Raw genomic sequence first — 15,662 nt, forward strand, 5'->3', positions numbered from 1 at the left:
CTAGGCTGAATTTAGAAGGAATTTTTGAATAAATATGAATTACATAAAATATGCAAGTGGAAAGTATATGAAAGTATATGAAAACAAACATTCTAAAGTAGGTCAAGTGCTGGAAAAGCGAAGCAGTCCTTCAAATCTTTAAGGCAGTAGAGAACTCATAGTTTATGAGCCCTTTTTAGGGAATTGATGAAATGAGAATTGATGAAATGAGCTCAGGACAGCAGTGAAAAAACAAATTGTAATGGAAAAATGAGTTAATTAACACAAGAAATTAAACTGAGCCTCAGAAAGCTCTGATACACCTTCCTTCTCTAGCCATGCTTCCTGGTTCAAGTATGCCTGGATATCCCACAAGAACATGGTAATTTTGATGTTAATGTTTAGAACATAATTGCTCCTTTGTGTAGCAAAGGAAAAGTAACGAGGACTGCAAAAAATCAATGAAAGGCATAAATGCTTTTAAAATCAAATATTTTAAATTTTCCCTATCTGTATGCCTCTCCCATTTTATGAAGATTATCTAACTGGTCAGTATGCACCCAGTACTCCATTGACTCCCTTTTGCCAGGTATGGAAGGATATATGATTTTATTCTGTTGAACTGGGAAGGCATCTCAAAAACCCTTGTTTAGAGAGAAAGATTTTGTGCTTTTTAAAATGAAATCTCACTTTTGAAAGTAAAGTATTAAGACTCTGCCCATTTTACACATTACAGCAGCCTTGAGACCAGAAACCAGACAGTAATGTGAAATGGCACATGTAACTTGACTCAACTTCTTCATCTGGGGATAAGGAGAACAAAATCCTTTTCTAAATGCTCCACCCAAAACTGTAATTTGACCCACGATTTTCTGATAATAGTGAAAAGTAGCTGATTGCAAATGATAGGGGAAATTAAAAAAAAAAAAAAAGGTTTTAGTCCCTCTAGATACTCCCATTTTAAAGGTAGGCTCCTTATGTCTCATATTGCAGAATAGCTGCTGACAGACTGTGCTCCCCTGTGGCTGCACCCCTGAAAGTCTTCCTTGTGTTATCTGACAGATGTAATAAAATCCTTTTCCCCCCCATTTTCCTTCCCTTGCAACAATTTCAAGGAAGGAAAAGGACAAGCTCCCACTTTTCTGACTGGAAGTTCTGAAGCCCTTGTCCAGCCAGCCCTCCTCCCACCAGATCCTGCTTGTCCAGCCGCCCCTGCTTTCTCTGGAGCTGCTGCAGGGTTAAACAGGGGACCCTGGCTTCCTTGCTGCAAGTTTGGTTTCCCATGCTCCTGCACCCTCCTGGAAGGTTACCCCCTTGCTAGGACAGAGAGCCCATGAACAAGGCCAGACACTGCTCACTTGAGCTTTTCCAGCAACCAGGCTTCTTCCTCTCTTCATGAGCAACCCAGCAGCAAAAGAAAGCCTTAACTGCTCCACCAGGAATTTCTGGAGATGATCAGCAGCTGTTTTTAAGCTTCCGGCAGTCATTATGCAGCTGCACTTGGTCGTGAGTCCCTGCTGGCATGAGCAGAAGGAAGGGACAGGTTCCCTCTATTTACCCTGCCTGCTACTGTAACAGCCTCTGGAGAATCCTAATGAAACAGTAAGAATTTACAGATGAGTAAGCAGGAAATCAGCTCTTCTTCAGGAAACCAGTAATACATTTTTTCAGGATTGTACTCAAACACGCTCCCAGACGCTGACTGAGGATTCAGCTGTCTGCCCACCATGGATGTTGGAGCAGCACACACCCTTCCCCTCCAAAACCTGAAACACATGACTTTTTCATTCATAGGAAATGTCAAGAACTGTGGTACACTTAATAAGGTAACATTATTTTATGCAAGCAAAATGAGAGAAATCAGGTATCAGCTGAAAAAAAATCCCATAGTGTATATATTTTCTTTTAATTACACTTTAGACTTGCAGAAGTAATGACAAATACATGTATTAAAAGTTTCAAGGTGTTTCTGGCTGGTTTGATGAAAATTGTTTCTCCATCATATGTAAAAAAGTACAATAAAATAATAGTAAAATATTTTAAAATTATGTGTTTCTGGTCCCAATTTTTTTGCCATTTCCCCCCCATGTGGAAATCACAAGGATTTTTCACAAAATTCCATTGGAGTCTGGAGCTTTCAAGAAGTTCACCTTCTGCAAGCTAAGTATACTAAAACTTTAATTCATAAAATGACAGAATGTGAAAATATGCTTCAACTATTCAGGTTAATCTCTCCAAGTAGCTGACTTCAATTTTATTTGGGCTTTGGCCAGAGCAGAAGTGATGTTTAAATAAATGGTCTTTTTGCAACGGAAGTGTGGCTAGACTTCAAAGAACTGCCAGGAGGTGATAAATGGACATCAGACGGACTCCAATTTGGACCATCTCGTAGAAAATAAGACCCATCTAGTAAACAAATGCTTCCCCTCTGTTTTTGCATGTGGCTATAAATAGTAAACAAAGATATGCCTCATATATTTTGCTGTGCACATTGGGTTGGTATCAGCTTTTTAAGACAGTGAATCACATGAACTCCAGGCTCCACATGCTTTTAACTTTATCTAATAACTCTGAATGTTGTGGGTCCATATCTCTGTTCTAAGTATTCCTGCAAAGATTATGCTGTTATCTATAGGAATGTTTCTAATTAATCCAAAGTGTGGGTGTCTGTAGAGGAGATAATTCTAGAGGCTATCTCCCTGGCACTGTTTTTGTCTTGCTGAAGATTAGGAATCATATCCGTTGGTGTTAGCAGTGTCATGGGCCACACAGAGCAGCACCTCTTGTGATAAAGAGATTGTACTGCCATTGTGCTGGCAGGCATTTTAGGTTCCTGTACTGTGTGTGCCCGCCCCTAAGGAGTGCAGACCTCTGTGTGTAGTTTTCTGAATAACTCATCTAGCCCAGTTTAACACACAGAGGATGGATGCTGGAGGAACCATGACTACAAGCAGTTCAGAAGCAGAGAATACCTGGACAAAAGAGACTTTTCTGCTCCACTGTCAGCTTCTTACCAGGAACAATGAGATCAGCTAGTAAGAACACATGTTGGCAAGGATTTTATAATACATTTTTCAGAACAATTTAAAGACTCATGGAAAGATAAAACTCAAGATGCCGGTATCACTGCATCTTCTTGAACAGGAGCAGCTAATGTTAATCACAGGATTATTTGTGTTTGAGGATACTAGAACTAAAGACATTCTGTGACAAAAGTGTGGAATTATTAATGCCAGATCCCAAGCAGGTTTCAAATGGCTGCTACATTTACAAGGTGAGCAGGAGACACCTGGGCAAAGCTTAAGGGGAGTAGCTTTCCAGTTATTGCAGAGAATTAGGTTGCAACTTCTTCCCTAGACACCAAAGTCAATACTGGCACGTCATCAGGGTGGTACCTGCCCTACTGAGCAAACTCTGAGAGAAACCATTTTCAAACTAAGACATAGGTATGCAGCAGCAGAGTGATCATGAGTCAATAACTTTGAAGACTAAATAGTTTGCAAGTGTGTTTTGGAAACAGATCTCTATTCATTGTACTACAGGGAAATTATGAGCCAGTTACAAAAGAAAATACAAAGGTGATTATGCATCAGTATTTTAATGTTTGGAAATTTGAGTCAGATGACTGGAGTCTGAAACACATTTCCAGAACAATATTTTCGGGCCAGTCTTGCACATATTTGGTTCTTGTGTTGTATCGCCTTGTTGCTCCACCTCCATGGGCATACTGAAAAGCCAGGGATCACAGAGTAAAAAAAGGCAAGGGAGAGTATAACCCCTCCTGTGCTCGGACTGATGCAAGTGCCTGACCATTCCTTGAGACTACTCAGATTTGTTAGCCCTCCATCTGCTTGCCCAAGTTGGAACAATCATGAGTGAACCTTTAGCTTCCCATGAACATTAAGTCCACCATAATTAAAAGGTAGCTGTTAATTAAGTGTACGTGCAGCTCACCCAGTGAGTGCACCCTGAGTACTACATTTGGAATGGTAATGCCCTGATATGCAGATCTTTCTTTATAGCGGGTATTTTCACCCCTGACAAAGGGGAGAAATGATGAGCAGGATTCTATTTTATTAGGTTAATTAATTAGTATATCATATCATATCATATCATATTACATGTAAACTGAATTTGCTAAGTACTTCACTGCACTTTACTGTACTGAATTTCATGACTGTCCACCAACAGTCCCGACATACACATACACACTTGGCCCTGATAGGCCAAGGAAACAAAACACCATCACTTTGGGTAAACAATCTTTATATTGCATTCTACTTTTGCACAAACACAGGCGCAGCAAATGAGATATGAATTGTTTTGATCATTCTCTGAGGTTCAGAGAATGTGAATCTCAGAAATATTCTTGGGAAGATTGCCTTGCTTTTCTCTGTGAGGAGAAATGTGACTACATTTCTTCCTTTAATTATTTTGGGATTCTCAAGATTTGTTTTTCCCAGGCAATTGCTTTTCCTAAGTAATATTATTTGAATTGCAAAATTGATTTGTTATTACAGGCTTGTTTTAAGAATTTGTGCTGAGAAGGGATTGAAACTAGAGAGCTTTGTGAATTGTACAGCTGGTTTCAGCTCATTACTCAAAAAATATTTTCAGTGAAATAATATTATGCTTGTATCTGACACCTAGAAAGAAAAACTAAAAACAAATAAAGCATTACCCTGTTTGCTAGAGATTGTGAATATCAATATTGCTTTCAGCAGTTTTCACTGATCTATGCAAATAACCATGTGGTTGATTAGCTAGTCTGAGCTTGCATTCAGAATACTGAACTATGATCCATTAGTTATACACATAATTCAGAGATGCAGTGCTCAGAAAATTAATGTTCATCAGCAATTTTAGTGAACAGATAGAAATTTTAAAATGCCTGGTTTTGCAACAGCTCTGCATTTTCACAGTGTGCAATATCTGTCCAGCTCAGTGCTTTGAATAAGGCATGTACAGATTGCCCATCTCTAACATTGTCGAGTGTTATCAGTGGCTTTTCCTTGCCACTGTCCAGTGTGAAGAAGATGATCTTCTTTCATGTGGGTCATTAAACTTCTGAAAACACTTCAGCTTCATATGCAGCTCTTTCAGAACCTTCGGAAATATAGTTTCCTTCTTCTGAGGCCCACATCCTTTATCTGAACATGCAGTTAAAGACTTGACCATGTTACTGGACATCATATTTGTGATCATATCAAATGTTTGTAGCTCTATAAGCCCTCATGACAATCTAGCAGTGATGTAGCACTAGCCCTTCTATGAGGTATGTCCAGAGATCATCCAGATGTCAAGGTTTGCCTTCTTAAGAAAAGCCCCCTCTTTGGTGACAGCACACCACTGACTGCAGGGAAACCTGTTCTCCTCAGTAGCTTTCATCAGCTGCATTCCTTCAGTGCTGCCAGCCCACTGACTTGACCTCTGCCCCAATTTTCCAGGGTAAGGCAAAGTTTGAGAAGCAGGATGTGGGAACATAAGGATGGGAGATGGAAAATTGAGCAAGTAGGTTGCAATGTCAAAATACCTTTTAAATCATCTTTAGAGCCTGTCACTTGTCAAAAATCAGCCCTTGAATTGAAGGAAAGCTTTGCAACCACAGTTAGACGCTGGAAACTTGCGCAATGGAGCAAAAAAATTTTGCTTTGTGTCATTGATAAACTACTGACTCCAGGGCTGGGTCTGATGCTAACAGTTCTGAAACAGTAAAGAGAATAGTAAAATACAGCTGAAACTGCACTGCTTAAACTGCAGGGATTTTTGAAATAAATCTGTCATCAGATCTCCAAATGGTCTGTTGTTACTCTTTCACAACTTTCAGAGTGCTGACAGACAACCGGTGGGCATTGGAGTATATGGAGGAGTTTAAACACTAGATTGTAGAGCCACAAACATGTCACAGTCTTTTAAAAAGAAAAATGAAAAATCAAAGTAGGACTCTGGAGGAGAGCCCCCAGGTTTGTGAGGATGTATGGATGATACTCCTGTCTCTCAGCTGTTAAACAAGGCAAGAGCTAGCAGAGATTGCCCAGGGAGGTTGTGCACTCTCCATTGCTAGAGGTTTTGAAGACCCAACTCAATAAAGCTCTGAACAGCCTCACAGTTGACCCTGCTTTCAACTAGAGGGTCAACAAGAGACTACCTAGGTCCCTTCCAACCTAAATTATTTTGTGATTTTTGTGATTCTCATTTAGATCCAAATTGCCTTTTAGATGTGCTGTACTGTCTGTTGATAGTAATTACTGGAAATTGTTAGCTAGACTAGCAGTATGAAAATGGAAATGTAAAACAGTATGCAAATTTCTACAAATGAAAGGCTATTTAGACAGAAATAATTGCAGGTAGAGTGATGACAGTAAAATGATGGGACACTTGTTGTATGTCACCAGCAATCCTGTCAGTGAAAATATATAGCCAATTTCTGAAGTCTTTCACTTATGCAGAGACTTAATTGCTTAATCATTTTCCTAGAGGGAATTTTTCTGCTTAAGATCAATAATGACTTTGTTGGCAACTGAAAATTGTTCCAAGCGCATAAATGCAAACCAATTAAATTAATAATCCCTCTTTTATTTTACTTCAGACATACCAACCAGAGTAGCTGAAAAGGTTGGCCTTATACCGCTGCACACAATGCAGACTCATTGGAAAGAAGTGTGACTATAAACCACAATTGAAGTACAGCTAGATTTAGATATTCTGCTAGTGTTGCATTGTTTGAAATAGTAATTCCCCATCGTGTAAAGAAAATTTAGAAATCGGTGCTTTGTACAGTCAAGGAAGATCCTTTGAAGAGCAAAACACTCTTGGAAAAGAGAAGAAGAAGAGAAAAAAATGAATGGAAGAACACAGAATAACAAGACCAAAAGTTACATAAAGAGAAGAAAGATGAACCAAACCCTTCTGTTTCTTATGCCATGGGTACCTATGCAGCTGTGGTGGTTACAGACTGGGAAAATCTCCCAGATTCCTATGGTTTATAAAGAGGGCAGTACCAAATTACCAAGCTGGTCAGCAAAATGGGGATGTTTTGCCACAAACATTGGTGAAGGTTTTCCTTGGAAACCAGAAAAGAACAGGAAGTTAATCACACTCTCAGGGTTTTTTGTTTTTGGTTTTTATTGGGGTTTTTTTTGTTTGTTTTGTTTTGTTTTTTTCATTTGGAGGATGTTTTTGTCTCCACCTACTTTCAATGCTTGACAATTACTGATCTGTGAGAGCCTCTAGCAGGGTTTTTCCAGTTCATATTTACTTAATACTTCATGAAATACACATGAAATTCTTTATCTGTTCGACTGATCTTTGATGGCTTTGAAGAAAGGACTATTTGTTTAGAATAAATTTAATTTTTATTTGCAATATCTCCCTGCCTTTTTCTCAATATGGTAAGAAAATAATTTGTCATGGGGTAAAATTAATTTTTTCTTTAAATATTCATCACATGGCTAAAAAACCCAACTAAACAAACAGCTCTTCTTTCAAACAGAAAGGGATCCAATTTAAAACATATAAGGAAAGACAGTTCAGCTGAGATGGCCATGACAGGTACTACATAGAAAAGTTGTGACACAAGAAAATTGGATCTGATGAAAAATCCAAGGTTATAAGTAACAGTTAAATAAACTAATGTTTAAATATAAAACAACTGGAAGATATGAATACAATATCTTAATTCCTTTGAAAGCACATCAGCATATGGAAGATTTTTGACAAATTACTTTAGACGGGAAGCTTGAATCTTGTAGCTCTCCAGCTCCCACAGCTCTCTATGATTTATGCAAAGCAGCAGCAATCATCACCAGAGTCAGGGGAAAAAAGAGAGCAAGAGAATGTTTTCCCCTCTTGATTTGCATATTCTGAATAAATTTCTGTTACATATGCCTGTCCAATTTACAAGCGCATATAAAATCTTTGTGCAGTTTAAACAGAGATCAAGTAGTGACAAAGTGTGGAAGAGATTCAAAGAAGCTGGTGTGAAACAGTACAAAGCTTTTTAATAGAAGGATTTTTAGGTCAACTGGGCAATGATTTGTTTTAACATCCATTTCAAATTACTCAATCAAGTGCCAAATGAAAAATACTGTAGATTAGAAGCTGAGTATGCAGAACAGGCTGGGCTGTACACTCAGCAGTGCTACAGCCTCTGCTTTGCACACTAAAATGGTCCCTATATCACTTGTTTCTGCTATATTATGTCATATCTTGGCCTTTAAGTTCTTATGAAAGGTCTTAGAAGCTGAGTTCCTGGTATAGAAGAAATCATAGAATGGCTTGGGCTGGAAGGGACCTTAGAGATCATCTCATTCCAACACCACTGCCATGGGCAGGGACATCTTTCCACTAGATCAGGTTACTCAAAGTTCCTTCCAACCTGGCCTTGAGCACTCCAAGGAATGGGGCAGCCACAATTTCCCTGGGCAATGTGTTCTGGTGTCTCACCACCCTCACAGTGAAGAATTTCTTCCTAATCCCCAATTCAAACTTGCTGTCTTTCACTTTAAAGCCATCCCCCCTTGTCTTGCCAGTACAAGTCCTGGTAAAATGTTCCTCTACAGATGAGTTGTAGAATCCCTTAAGGCACTGGAAGGCTGTTCTGAGGTCTCCCCAGAGCCTTCTCCAGGCTGAACCTCCCCAGCTCTCTTAGTCTATCTTCACAGGAGAGGTGCTCTTGCCTTCTCATCATCTTTTTGGCCTTGCTCTGGGCCACATGTCCATGTCCTTCTTATGTTTGGGGCCTCAGAGCTGGATGCAGCACTCCAAGTCTCATAGAGCAGAGAATATTAAAAAAAAAAAAAAATATATATATATATATGACCACGTAAGACATGCCAAATATCATGGTTATTTTTTCCATGTATTTTTTTTCTCAAATGATGGAGAGCAACATCAGCATGCAGTGTGATGTTTCAAATTGAAAATTTGCTGACGAAAACAAAGCAAGAGGAGAGTTTTTAAAAATAGCACAGGAGTGAGGGAGCAGGTGATCAAAGTGCCTCCATATCAAAGTGATGTGGTCATGCTCTTTACTGTGAGAAGTGGTAGAAATACACAAATAAGAGAAATAGTCAGACATAGGGACAAAAATAAGGCTGCATAAGCACAACCTTTACTTAATAGTGCCCTATGTGTTTCATAAGTAAATGTTTTCATTAGGAGGCTGGGCTTTCTCATTATGCCCATTATTCCTCATTTTAAAGCATCATCTGGGTTTTAACAGAGCCTCAATGACCTCAAGCTCTTGTGCTGAAAAAATAATTAATATAATGCCCACACAGGCATTGTCTAGAGATATATCTGGAGGAGATTTAAATTAACTATCTCATTTGGACTAGCTATATAGTGCCAAGATCAGGGCTGGCTGAAAACTCACCCCAAACTGATTAGCTCAGTAAAGAGCAGGTGGAAGAGTCCTTTGCTGAGCTTTAAATTGTCAGAGCTACACCATCACTAATGTTGGATTTAGTTAATTAAATCTCTCATGGATAAACCTCCCTGTTATACCTGTGATCAGGGAAAAAAAAGATGCTCTGTTTTCTGAGCCAGCTGCTTGAGTAGGCAGAGGAGGATATTTTAATAGCTGACAGTCACCCCCCACCTGGCCCTTCCCTTCCCTGCCCTGTAAGTTGCTCTTGGTACTTCTTTCTAGTTCCACTACTTGCAGTCACAGGGATTTCTCACTCTGGCAGTGAACCCACAGTGGCTTTTCCTTGGGAGCCCCAGCAGCCAGTGGGGTTTTGGGCACACCTGGTGCTCATTTGGTATATGTGCTCCTCTCAACATCACTGCAGTTTGCTTAGTGGAAGAACTGAAAAGAAGTGCAAATCACTCACCCAGAAGTCATTGCTTTTCACTGGTGGAATATACAAGCACAGTATTTTGGAGGAGCACTTTGAAAATTTATTGGGGCTAAATGACCTGGAGGAGACGGATTTGCTACTATAGGATTCCTGTTTTGCTGTTGTTTAACCTTATACTGAATTATCAGGATTTCTTTGGGTATAAAGATGCTGGGTTGTCAATGGCAGTCATGCAAAATGAGGCAGGGGTCCTCTACTTCCTTCCAGTCACTGAGGGGAGAAGGCTGCTGGTATGTCCATCTGAGGGGGTATGCAGTGGAAGAGGCAGGGATGTGCTAACAAGACATTGACAATTTCTACTAGAAAGCCAGGAACAAGCTATAGCAAGAAAAAGACCGATGAGGAACTAGAAACATTCAACAGCTTATAAAATAACCAAATCCTAGTTGCATTTCAGAAAGTTAGTAAAGGCTGAGCTTTCATCTGTAGGACTAGTGTTATACTGAATTCTAGAATTTTACTGTAAACAGGTATTTAATTTTTTTTTTAATAAAGGGCTTTGCTGAGCCACCACAACTTCTTCTGTAAGTCACTTAAGCTATAAGATCATAAACTAGAAACTAGGTAAGCTACAAACGTTAAGGGGAAACATCCACTGGAAAGGATACTGCAAACCTGTCCACTTTGACTTCTTGCATGTTTTCCTGAACCATCCAATACTGACCATCATGAGACAGAAAAGTGATCTTGCCTTCTAGTCTTTGAAGCGTCTTATTTTAGTTCATGCCAGTCCCTTTTGTTGACTCTCCAAACTTAAAGTTGCTTAGAATTGAAAAAAGAACTCGTCCTACAGCATGGACAGAGAAACCAGAGTATTGGCCCATCACATAAAAATCAGGATTAATCCATTTCAGAGTTAAACATACTGCTGCCTTTGTGGCATATAACTGCACTGGAGTCTGAAGTCACCAACTATAGCAGATAATTAGACAGTTACTGAAAAAACTATTCAAATAATTTGATTGACTCTATGAATATTTCTGAAATGTCCTGCTGGGTTTGGCAATTGTCTCATAATCATTTGGTGCTACAGCTTATGCTGTTGATGTTTGAACTACTTCATTTAAAGTTAAATCACACCTGGGAAATAATCACCAAAATTATCTCTTACTTGCATGTTCACCCATCAGATCCTAATCTCAGTTCCTTCTGTTTTTCAGTACATCTCCTTCTCTTCTTTAAATACTAAACAGTCTAATGTTTACCTCTTTGTCTTCCCAGGTCTTTTTTGCATTCACCCCCAATTTATGGAAGACTTTCTTACTCCTGATTGATGTTTGAAATTTGAGGGTCTGTCCTGCAGGAAGTGTTGAATAAAGCAATGTATGAATTTCTGATGCAAATTTTCCTCAAAATTTTGTTCTAATTGTTTGAGCCTAATTGTTATATTAGACATAATTTCCAAGGGTGATGCTAAAGAGCTAAAAGAGTTTCTTCTATTAAGACATAGTCTCTATCCTTTCTTTTAAAAGAAACTTTTGGTTGATTCAAAAGTATTTCATCAATTAACGTGAGGACAAAAAAAACGGAAGATGTTCTTTTGTACTAGGTACATTTGTGTTAGCTGTGCCTGAGTGATTGTGGAAATCATTATTGTAATACCTGAGGCAATTGCTGTGTATTGTTGCAATAGTAGCTTGCACTTCAGTAAGATGATATCTACAGATTATTTTTTTTGTAATGACATAGTTCAGTTACATGGTCTATGGATAACAGAAAAGGGAGTGACAATCACTGCAAAGTTACTGTTTTTAGTAACTTTTGCCCAGGGGCCATTGGAGCTCCCCACAGGCTTTTAGGACTGGCACTTTATGACTACTGGCCGCCAGTGCTCATCCCGCTGCCCTAGTCCCAGACACTGGGCACCTCTGTTTGGCCAATATTCTGCCTAAACTATTTAACTCATATTTTGAAGCATATTACCTCCTTCTAAAAGCTGCATTCCTAAGTGGCAGGAGTTCAGATACTGTACCTCAGTCAAGTTTTCTGGGTTTGGGTTATCTGCAGTTATAGATAACAGTTACGAGGTACAACTCTGGTCCTTCAGCAATCACGTGTCAAGGTGTTTTGGCCAGACTTTCCAAGGCACAAAGCTAAACACAACAATGATATTAGAACCTATCCATCATTATTGGAATAAGGGTATTGAAAAATCTGTGTTGTTTAGGAAAAAATGATAAAATGTGCGACGACATTTGACAACCATCTGTTTCAATATGGAAATTAAAATGACAGGCGATCCTCTGGAGTAAACAAAATCTAAGTGCCAAAAGCACTTACTTAAAGAAATTATAAGAATTTTCTCTTGGAATAGCTCCAGGAATCTGCTACATGCTCTTGGGGTAAGATTTTATTATGGACAGAAACCTTTATAATATTACAAAGGAAAATAAATGCTGTCAGCAACCACATTTTTATGCAACAATTCCAGTTGCAGAGAGACACTGCTGAATAAATGTTGCTAATAATGGTAAGGCGAATATTTCTGTATGATGAAAAATTGATCTAGGCACCAACAGTCAATAGCTTGAGAGGCTTTTGGAAAAATTTCTATCTGTATCAAGGAGACAGTGGTCTTGTACCTGGTTCTTCAGATGTGAGGCCAGACACTCAAGCTGTTGTAGGCTGCATCCAGACCCTTCTGTTGAAAGGTTGACTCTTTGTTAAAAATATGAGCTGAGTGATGCAGAGAATCAACAGAAACCTGTATATTCACCTTCTTATGGGTGAAAGCAGGGAACAGGCCTCCCTTCCCTTCAGTGGATTATAAAGATGGCTAGTTGGAGTATAATGGACAATAGCGCATCTTCCTAAAGTTGTTTTTTTTTTTTTTCTTGATAAAAATCAATTCAAAAAACTGGACCCAAGTTTGAAAGCAAACTCCAAAAGACAACACACATGCTCAAAGCCTCTGTTCGCCAAAAATTGTTTCACTGGATTTATTTAAGATTTTACTAAAATGAAAGAGATGGACTGAGATGCTGTGGCATTTGACTTATGCCCCCAGCTACAGGATGCTGTAGCTCACAAAACGTCAGTAGACAGTCTGGAAAGCTTTTTGTTCTTTCATGTTGGGGTCTAAATTGATATTCCAGCTTTCCCATTCAGAAAAACAAACTCTCCAGCACTATGTAGTTCTGATTAGGAGAAGACAGAACTAATATTTCCTAAGGGTGTCTCTCCCAAGCCCAATATGACTAAATATATGTGGATACAGAGTGCTGCAAGGATTCTGAGGCTTGCAGAGCTCCAAGTGATTTAAAATATGTACTTTGATATTCAAATAGGATTTCAGTGATTTGAAATTAGCTGTGGATATTATCTCATAATAAAGCTATATTGGAAATGGTGTAAATCTAAGGGGCAAACTAATACTAAATACTGTTACACTGTATCTCCATTTTATTTACAGAATGAATGGAGGCAGCACAGAATTTGAAAACTGTATTGAACATCATAGTGCCATAATGCCTTACAAAACCACTGAAAATGTTGTTCAGATTTTTATCCCCCACAGGTGAGCTATGCAGATTGTCTTGCAATTAAAGCAGAGAAATGTGATGTTTAATTGTTTTCACTTCTCTACATCTTCCTGTATTCTTAAAAAGCAATTTGCCTGTCATTAAGACTTTCACAATGTCTGTGCAAATGACCCATGGCGAAGGAGTGGATCAGGAGTTTCTAATGCAATCCAGGAGTCTGTCCATTTAGGCTCCATCTACTCTAACTAAAAATATGCATTATAGCCTGGTACCTATAGTTCAGTGGCACTGCCACTGGCATAGTATTCTGAGGGAAGAAAAGCTTGTATTAAGGTTCCCATTTTTCATTCTGCCTGTTGCAGATTTGGCCAGTTTCCTGAGCTACAATACAGTTTCTGTGACTGCACAACTTTTTGCTGGCCATGGTTTCTGTCCTCATGAGCAAAAACCAAACACCCATATGTTTGGTGCACCTGAGCAGCTCCTGGTGTGGGAGGTGAAGAGGCTTCTGAACTTACTGCATGGTGGAGCACCAGGAAGGAGGCAGTGGCTCCCCCGGGAACAAGTGGCTAGTGGAGACAACGAAGGGATTTAATGTAGAATTAAGGTGGTGAGGTGAAGAAGAAGAAGATATTGATGAACTATTTTAGAGAAAAGCCTGGAATCCTCTAGCCTTGTCCAGACCTTCTTCTGGTGGTTACACTCGTAAAAGGGACAGTGCTAACAGAGCAGGAGGATCTGGAAAGTTCTTGGTTGTGTTGCATGGCAAGTGTGAAAAGAAGCTATAGTAGAACTGAAATGGTTAATATTTCTGTCAATGCAAATGAACAAAATAAAATGCACTAATCAATTTTATTGAAAGCTAAATTTACAGGGCAGAAGAAAGCTGTATTTACAAGGAAGTCACACTGCATTCCACCTATTAGATCTTGGATGACAGAACTTGTTCTGTCGTAATATTCAGCCACACTGATTACTCCTTTTTATGCCAGAATACTGGGACCAAAATGAAAGAAGACAAGCCCATTTAATTATTCCTAGAGGTAATAATGTTTAATTTAGAAACAAAATGTTGGATTTTAGAGCTGTGTTGTTTATATCTACTTAAGTGCCTCATGAGGTCATGTTCTTAATTTAGCATTTTATCTTAAAGAAGATGATAAAATGTAACACTGTCAACAGAACAAATAAAATACATTTCTGTTGAAATGTAACTCATATGACTTTAGAGAGTCTTGATAGATTGTCTGTCATTAAGCTGAAATATTTATATTCTATGTACTGTGGCTGGGCATTAAAAAAAAGAACCAATAAAATGTTCAATTATTGTACCATAGCAAAGGTCAACACAGGGATTGGTCTTTCCTAGTTCTGGTTCATGACACAATTCTTTTTTCTCTCCTCCTAAATCTGATTTAACTAAGAAAAAAAAAAACAACCTAGAAATAATTTTTAATTGGAATGCTGATTTTATTCAGATTTTGGTGAGGATATTTTAAAGGGAGAACTCTGTATCTCCTTTAGTTTGAAGCTGCCGTCATCATGTCTTTGCACAGAGATAGTACAGGGTATCAGTATCTGTCTCTGTCTCTCTCCCTCTTCCATGCTATATTTATAGCACCCCCCTGGCCATAAAAGGTCTGGACTGGGGCTCTGACATTCCACTGACTGCAGGCATTATTTTTGTTCTGGACCTTGAAGTCCAGTCCTCACCCCTCGTCCTAACTACCTCTTTCTTTGCTGGCTTCATTGTTGCTGTATTTTTGTGCTATTCATCCACTTGGGAGCTCTTCCATTTGCTGCCATTCATTTGGATCCTGGTAAGTGGTTTTTTTATGCCGGAAGGTTTTATGTGTTCAATTATTTTTAATCTGAATCTGTAATGCCAAGCTGATTGTAGCTCCCTTTATTCTTCTTAGCTCAGCAGTTGAGGGATTTGTGGATGTGAATTGAAGACATCTGAACATTCAGCTGTGAAACAAAAGAAAGTAGTGCAGGGGCTCTTTTATTTTCACTCAGCTATCTTTGCATATTGTCACAGTACTCTCAAATGGAGCCTGGGTTACTGAGGTACAGGAGGAGTTTGTCATGTACTCTCCTGTGGGCTTAGAGAATTTAAATAACTTAAATATTTTCTTGTTGCATAGGATGTTTTCTCTGCTTACAAGAGTTTCTTTTTTTAAATCTATTTCACTATTTTCATTGATTGATGGAGTAGATCTTTAAAGAATTACACAAAGTAATAAACAGCACAAGAGGTAACGCCAGCAGAATCACTTCCTTTAATGTGTGGCTATGAACTATGGACAAGTACAGAGCTGTCTGTCTGCTCAGTAGT

At 38.8% G+C, this 15,662-nt stretch overlaps 1 protein-coding gene across 6 annotated transcripts in view; it reads left to right on the forward strand.

Moving 5' to 3' along the window:
* The first annotated feature begins 14,986 nt into the window (after positions 1-14,986).
* Positions 14,987-15,662, forward strand: part of MYOM1 (myomesin 1) — a 77,927-nt gene continuing 77,251 nt past the window's right edge. For all 6 annotated transcript variants that reach the window (XM_038127246.1, XM_038127247.1, XM_038127249.1 and 3 more), the window contains exon 1: positions 14,987-15,144. The gene's annotated coding sequence lies outside the window, so the exon portion shown is untranslated. The remainder of the gene's footprint in view (positions 15,145-15,662) is intronic.

The sequence above is a fragment of the Motacilla alba genome, chromosome 2, assembly GCF_015832195.1.
Source record: "Motacilla alba alba isolate MOTALB_02 chromosome 2, Motacilla_alba_V1.0_pri, whole genome shotgun sequence".
Classification (NCBI taxonomy): Eukaryota; Metazoa; Chordata; class Aves; order Passeriformes; family Motacillidae; genus Motacilla; species Motacilla alba.